This window comes from Gavialis gangeticus, unplaced genomic scaffold (assembly GCF_001723915.1).
Source record: "Gavialis gangeticus isolate Ggan-Ray unplaced genomic scaffold, GavGan_comp1, whole genome shotgun sequence".
Taxonomy (NCBI): domain Eukaryota; kingdom Metazoa; phylum Chordata; order Crocodylia; family Gavialidae; genus Gavialis; species Gavialis gangeticus.
Window position 1 is genome coordinate 33696623 of NW_017729004.1, and position 7150 is coordinate 33703772.

Consider the following 7150-nt stretch of genomic DNA (forward strand, 5'->3'; position numbering starts at 1 on the left):
AAAGGGGCAAAGGAGCCAAAAAACTTTCTTGGCTAAACAGGGAAATCCAGGGAAGCCTAAGAGCAAAAAAGAAGTCATATAGGCGGTGGAAGCAGGTTGAAAGGCCAAAGCAACTACAGAGCTGAGGCTGGCAACACAAATTAAAGACAACAAAAAGTCTTTTTAGGTATGTAGGGAGTAAAAGGAAGGCGCAGGGCAGCACAGGACCCCTACTAAACAAGAAGCAATTAGTGACAGACAGGGGGGACAAGGCTGAGCTATTGAATGATTTGTTTTCCCTCAGTGTTCTTGAACAGAGGTCAAGATAAGGCTCTTAGACGGGCATCAGAGGGACACCAGCCCACTAACTGTCGATGTTGACTTGGTGCAGAGTAACTTGGATGGACCGGATGTGTTCAAGTCAGCAGGCCTGAATGAGCTTCATCAGAGAGTACTGAAGGAATTGGCTGGTGTCATAGCAGAACCACTGGCACGGCTGTTTGAGCACTCATGGAGCTCAGGTCAGGTCCCAGAGGACTGGAAAAGGGCCAATGTGGGGAGGAAGGATGATCTGAGAAGGGGAGGAAGGAGGATCTGAGTAATTACAGGCCAGTCAGTCTCCCCTCCAGCCCTGGAAAGGTCTTTGACAAGATTATGAAGGATCATATTTATGGAAGTCCAGTGGGAAAAATAATGCAGCAGGGAAACCAGCATGGATTTGTAGCAGGTGGATCATGCCTGACCAGTCTGGTTTGGTTTTATGACAGGGTCACAAAATGCTTAGATGCAGAAGTAGAGGTGGATGTCATTTTCTTGGACTTTAGCAAGACCTTCAATACCGTATCTCATCCCATTCCCATAAATAAATTAAGAGGCTGTGATATAGATGTTTACATGGTCCAGTGGGTGGCAAATTGGCATAGTGGTCACACCCAGAGAGTCGTAGTAGATGGGTCAGTATCGACCTGGAAGGATGTGGGTAGTGGGTCCCGCAGGGTTTGGTCCTTGGACCTGTACTCTTTAATATCTTCATCAGTGACTTGGATGTGGGTGTGAAGTGTACTCTGTTCAAGTTTGCAGATGATACTAAATTGTGGGGTGAACTGCACACTCTGGAGGGTAGGGAACTATTGCAGGCAGACCTGGACAGGTTAGAAAAGTGGGCAGTACATAATAGAATGCAGTACAAGAAGAACAAGTGCAGAGTGCTGCACCTAGAGTGCAAAAATATCCAGCTCACCTACTGGCGGGGAAGTGACCCTCTCAGCAGCACAGAAATGAAAAGGGATCTCAGAGTCATAGTGGATTCCAAGATGAACATGAGTCGTCAGTGTGACAAAATCATCAGCAAAGCTAACCACCCTTTATCATGCATCAGTAGATGCATGACAAATAGAACCAAGGAGGTGATACTTCCCCTCTATGCGACATTGGTCAGACTGCAGTTGGAGTACTGCATCCAGTTTTGGGTGCTGCAATTCAAGAAGGATGCTGAAGACCCAAGAGGGTCCAGAGGAGGGCCACTTGTATGGTCAGGGGCTTACAGGATAAGCCCTATGAGGAGAGACTGAGGGAACTGGACCTCTTCAGCCTCCACAAGAGAAGGCTGAAAGGTGATCTGTGGCTGCCTACAAATTAATTAGGGGGACGCAGCAAGGGATTGGAGATGCTCTGTTCACCAGGGTGCCTTTTGGGGTAACAAGGAACAATGGTCACAAACTGACAGACAGCAGATTTAAGCTAGATAACAGGAAAAACTTCTTCGTGGTAAGGATGATCAAAATTTGGAATTGGCTTCCAAGGGAGGTGGTGCTCTCCCTACCTTGGGGAGTCTTTAAGAGAAGGCTGGATAGGCGTCTGGCTGGGGTCATCTAAACCCAGCACTCTTTCCTGCCTAGGCAGGGGGTCGGACTTGATGATCTGCTGAGGTCCCTTCTGACCCCAGCATCTATGAATGTATGAAAATCATCACGAGGTGCACAGTCTCTGCCTTAAGGGCTAATCGCATGGCTCTGTTTCTTCCCTACACCATGCCCCATGCCTCACAGATGGCATCTTCATTGGTGTGTTCTTTCACTTAAGCCCCCTTCTGGGATTCCTAGACCCTTACTGGTCCCTCACTTTCAGCCTCTCATTAGGCTCTGGACCTCTTTTCTATGGTGGTGCTCCAGAGTTGCAATCCTCCTGCTAAGGTGGTGTTCTCTCAGCAAACTCCAGATTGTACTGCCAGCTTCTCTCAGGGCCTGGACTTATGTCTGCCAACTCTCTGGGTCTGTGGACCACCCAATTAGCTTTGGCCTATACCTGCCAGCAGTTTCAGTGGCTACCTGGCCTTGGAGTGGCAGGCAACACTACTGCCCTGCCACATCTACCACTAAATAGCACAGACAGATACCACCTGTTTCACAGCCACAATTTTTGAGCATTTGTGGCATGAGCAGGAGTACAGATATCTATTTTCTTGGCTTCTGTGCTATCATAGAAATTTTTATAGTGGATGGTCTAGAGCAGGCTCATCCAACATGTGGCCTGTGGCCGCCATTCGGCCCTCTGAGCTGTTTTCTGAGGCCCGAGGTGCTGCAATGGGAAACAGAAATAAACACTGTACTTTCGTTTTGGGGGGTGATGTGATACCACTTTCTGTGAGGTCTCTGAATATGGCTCGCTGGCCCACTGGGTGATAAAGTTCATGATCCAGCCCTACATTCAAAAAGGATGGACACCCCTGGTCTAGAGATTTCCCTGTGAAGACTTGTAACTCTCTTCATTAACTATATGGAGTCTAACCAACTTATTATTTGTATTGCTCTCTTGGGACAAACTGCCTATTTTTCAGATATTCAAATTCTTAAGTTGGATACATCTACAAGGTAAATTTGGATCTGGCCTTTAGTCTCTTTAGGACTGTATGTAAGAAGACCTCATGTCTACTGTTTTGCAAATAAGTATATATATTCAATAACTCTGTAAATTTATCTGTACGTATCTATTTTATATACCCAGTAATTCATTTGAAAGATTGTGACCATCATGGCTAGTAATCTTATATATTTTTTAATAAAAAACATTACATTGTTTCAAAAACCTCTCAATTTATTTTCAGATAAATAAAATGCAGGATTTGTAAATCTTGGATCAGACTATTGGTCTATAAAGTAAGGGACCTTGCCTCTGGCTGTTCCAACTCTTCATGCTTCAGAGAAAATGGAAGGCAATTTTTGCCATAATTCAGTTATCCAACTGTGCAGAGCTATTATAGGGGAGTGGGACAGAATGTCTTCCTGAGCTTCATAGATTATCATCCTATGCCCTGAAGCATAAGGTGTAAATTCCCATGGATCATTATTTTAACTTAAATAACCACAAATATTAATACTTGTAAGATTAGCTGCTATCTTTGAAAGCACTTCTAAATTATTTATCTTGATGACCTCCTCTGACATTTAATATCACATGCTGATTATATGTGCTCCATAAAGTAGTATTTCCTTTTGTTTGTTTAGAATTTACTGCCCTTCATCTTTAAAACATGGCTCTATTGTTCTTGGACAGTGGGACAAGGGAAAGAAGAGAATCAGTTCAGTTTTCACTATATTATTTACATTTTTTCTTTTTCAAATAAGTCCTTCCTTCCCCTTCACATTTTCAGGGTAAGTAATGCTCATGGAAATAAGTTAATCTCCACTGATTCTGTGTTATTCTGTGGATTTTTTCAGTCTCTGCTCAGGCTAGATTTAAGTGGATGTCTAAAGCTAAACACAGCTGCATAAGTGTGGACATACTGTAACTTTGTTTTTATAATATCTATTATTTCCTCTCATTTTTATAATTCACTTTAAGCAACAGAAGGTCCATCATTCCAATGTGAATATAACTCAGTGCATCTCATATAACATTGCACTTTTTCATATTAAAATTTAGAGATGAATTTTCAAGAGCTTTCATTTTCGGCCAAACTCTGCTGCCATTTAAGTCAGTGATGAAATGGAAGAGTTAAACCAACACTGAGCACTTTTGAGAACCTCAAAATTGGGCCCCCTCTACACCTGTAGGTAGAAGTGTGATGGGATCTAATGGGCAATGCACACAAGTGTGATTCCTGCCATGCCACATGTGCATGGTAGGAGACATGATTGTGGGATCACACATTAGATCCCATTGAGCCTTATTGCTGGTGCGTGGGGAGCTTCCTTTTCACCAGAAAGAAACAAGCTCCTGTGGCTAGGAGCTGCCTTTGTTGAGGTGCTCTTAGCCACAGGGGTGACCCACGCACCCCTCAGGCTTGGGGACTGCAGCAGCTGTGATCTCCCAGGCTCAGGGGTGCATGAAACCCCTAGGCCTGGGGCACCACAGCAGCCATGATCAGCCCTGGGAGTGTGTGAAACCCCCAGGCCTTGGGAGGATCAGATCCCCAAGCCTTGGGGATCATGTCAGCTGTGATCCTCCAGGTCAGGAGTTTCACACACCCCCAAGCCTTGGGGACTGTAGCTGCTGTGATCCCCCAGACCCGGGGGCTTCATGCTGGGCTTGGTGCACCTCTGTGACTGAGTCCTGAGAGCTGATGGGGTTCTCAGCCACAGGGGAGACCCGGCTATATGTGCAAATTAAAACTTGACAGCAACCAGCTATAAAGTTACTATACAATTTCAAGGTCTAACTTTATAACTGGTTGGAGTTTTTATTGTGTGACAGCTACTTTGGACAGGTAGCTAGTCTTAAGGTAATTGGACAGTTAACCAGTTAACTGCACAATACCTGTAATGTGTAGAGAGGGCCCTAATTATGCAACGTGCTACTTGATACCCAAGTTTGAGTACATCCTTTTCAGATGTCTCACAGGGTTTTTAGTTTAGTAACACTGACTAGTGTCATTATCTTGCTGTCCTTTTTCCCCCCAATTTTTTTTATATCTATACAGGCACACACAAACACACACACACATACTCTGTGTGTGTACAGTAGTATATTCTATACTTGGTCGTGTGCATGTGTGTGGGCACTTGCAAGTGTGTACACACACTGTATATTAACACAGAATATCCGTGTTCCCTATTAAGATTCCCAGAATACCTCATTACCATCTGACTGGGCTGGAAAATGTAAATAACAGATTCAAACAGTGATTAAAATAATTTTACTAAAAAGCATTGAATTAACTCAGGTAGAGCCTTTGTAAGATTAATTTGAAAGTTGCTGCAATCACAACTTTAGATTTAAATTTATGATTATTTCAATTGCATTTCAATGCCACTATTGGCCAGTGACTCATATGAATCTTACAAAACTGCTAGACAGAGCTCAAAATATTAAAAAATAAGGCTCTGATCCTGTAAATACTTAATTAGGGCTTTACTCACATAAATCATCTCATTGACTTCAATGGGGCTTTTTATGCTTAAATATAAGTACGCGCACACGTGCTTGCAACAGCAGGAACTAAAATAATACTCTGACTAACAAAAGGGCTTTACTCATAGTAATTTAACTTTATCACTTCAAAACAAAGTTGTCAGGTATTAACAACCCCCTTTATTTGAGCTTGTAATTACATTTGCAAAAACTTAATTGTGAACTTTTATATAGCCACAGAGGACAACATTTTCAAAAACAGAAGCCTAAAGTTAGATTCCTCAGTTAGGCAGGTGCTTTGAAATGTCCTTGAGTTTATGTTGTCCTCACAATAAAGATATAAATGAGGTTCTTGACTTTTCTTTTTCCAAACTTGTGGAATTTGAGGTGTGGGAGAGAAATGCGTATAGGAGGCTCCTCAACCACTCCATCATAAATGTGTCTGAGAAGGAGCCTAGGCTGAGACCTCCCCTAGAGCAAAAGGATGGGCATTTCCCATTGACTTTTTTGGAAGGAGGTCAAGGATCAGAGGCACCCCCTTCTGCAAATATGACCCTGAGCACTTAGTTCTTGATGATCCACTCATGACATAAGGAGAAAACTCTGTCCGGGCATGTGTTGCTGTGTCTTGGAGACTGGGTAAGTGTACTGCTAACAGGTATGTTTGGTGGTCTAGTCATAAACTGACTGCCCCTCTATATAGGTTGAGAAATCTTGCACTTTCCTGTCTGTTGATACAGAACATTGTGGAAGAGTTGCCTATCATAATCTGGATGATGTGGAAAAGACTGTGCAAGGCTTCAGTACTGCTCTGAGTAGTAGGGTCGCCTATATATGTGCATCAAGGCTGCTCCGACACATTGAAATTACAGCGCGTTAGAAATCAAGTCTGCTGGAGTGTGGTAATTACTGTGTTCCAGCAGACTCCAGCATCAAGTGCATCAGTGTCCCCACACTGAAAAATGGTGGTGGGGGCGCTTTAACTAAACCTCATTTGACGAGCTTTAGTTAAAGTGCCCCTGCTGCCATTTTTCAGCACAGGGGTGCTGATACATGGGACACTCTGGGCGCTTAAATTAAAGCACCCCCTCCCCACCTCTCGGAGCATGTGTATAAACACCCTAGGACATTAATAAAGAGCTTCACCTGTTTTTGAACTTGAAGGTATCCTGAATGTGCTCCCTGAAAGTTATTCTCTCTGCCCTTCCTTGTTCTTGACTTAAATGACTAACAGAGTGAATAGCAATCAGGAACACAGCTCTCAACCTAAGAAACAGGCACTTTGTGTAATCATCTAATACTGGAACCTGGCCATCACAAGATAGGCATGGATATGACTTTAGAGATGAAACAGGTCTGAGTCAGGCTTCTGAGGAAAAATAAGATGCAACCCTACCTTTACAAAAAGGACTCTGAATGAGTTCAACTCAGGTACATGGAAACAACAAGGGCCAGCCAAGTTCTGGAGTTGTAGCCACAGAGTGGTATTACTTCATGCCATTGTTCTAAGTCGGGGAGGGAGGGGTGGGAGATGCCAACAGGCAACAATCAGTGATTTGTACGAGGGGGTAAAAAGCACCCTGTTCAAATTTGCTGATGACACTAAGATGTGGGGGGACGTGGGCACACTAGAAGGAAGGAACAGGCTACAATCAGACCTAGACAGGTTACAAGGGTGGGCGGATGAGAATAGGATGGGTTTCAACACAGACAAGTCCAAGGTGATGCACCTGGGGAAGAACAACCGGCACCATACCTACAGGTTGGGGAACTCCCATCTTGTCAGCACGGAGGCGGAAAAGGATCTGGGAGTCATTATTGA

General features: G+C 43.8%; 1 protein-coding gene across 1 annotated transcript in view; it reads right to left on the reverse strand.

Moving 5' to 3' along the window:
* ZEB1 (zinc finger E-box binding homeobox 1) overlaps positions 1–7150 on the reverse strand; it is a gene marked incomplete at its 5' end in the record, with an annotated part of 76300 nt that overhangs the window by 37031 nt on the left and 32119 nt on the right. The window lies entirely within an intron of this gene.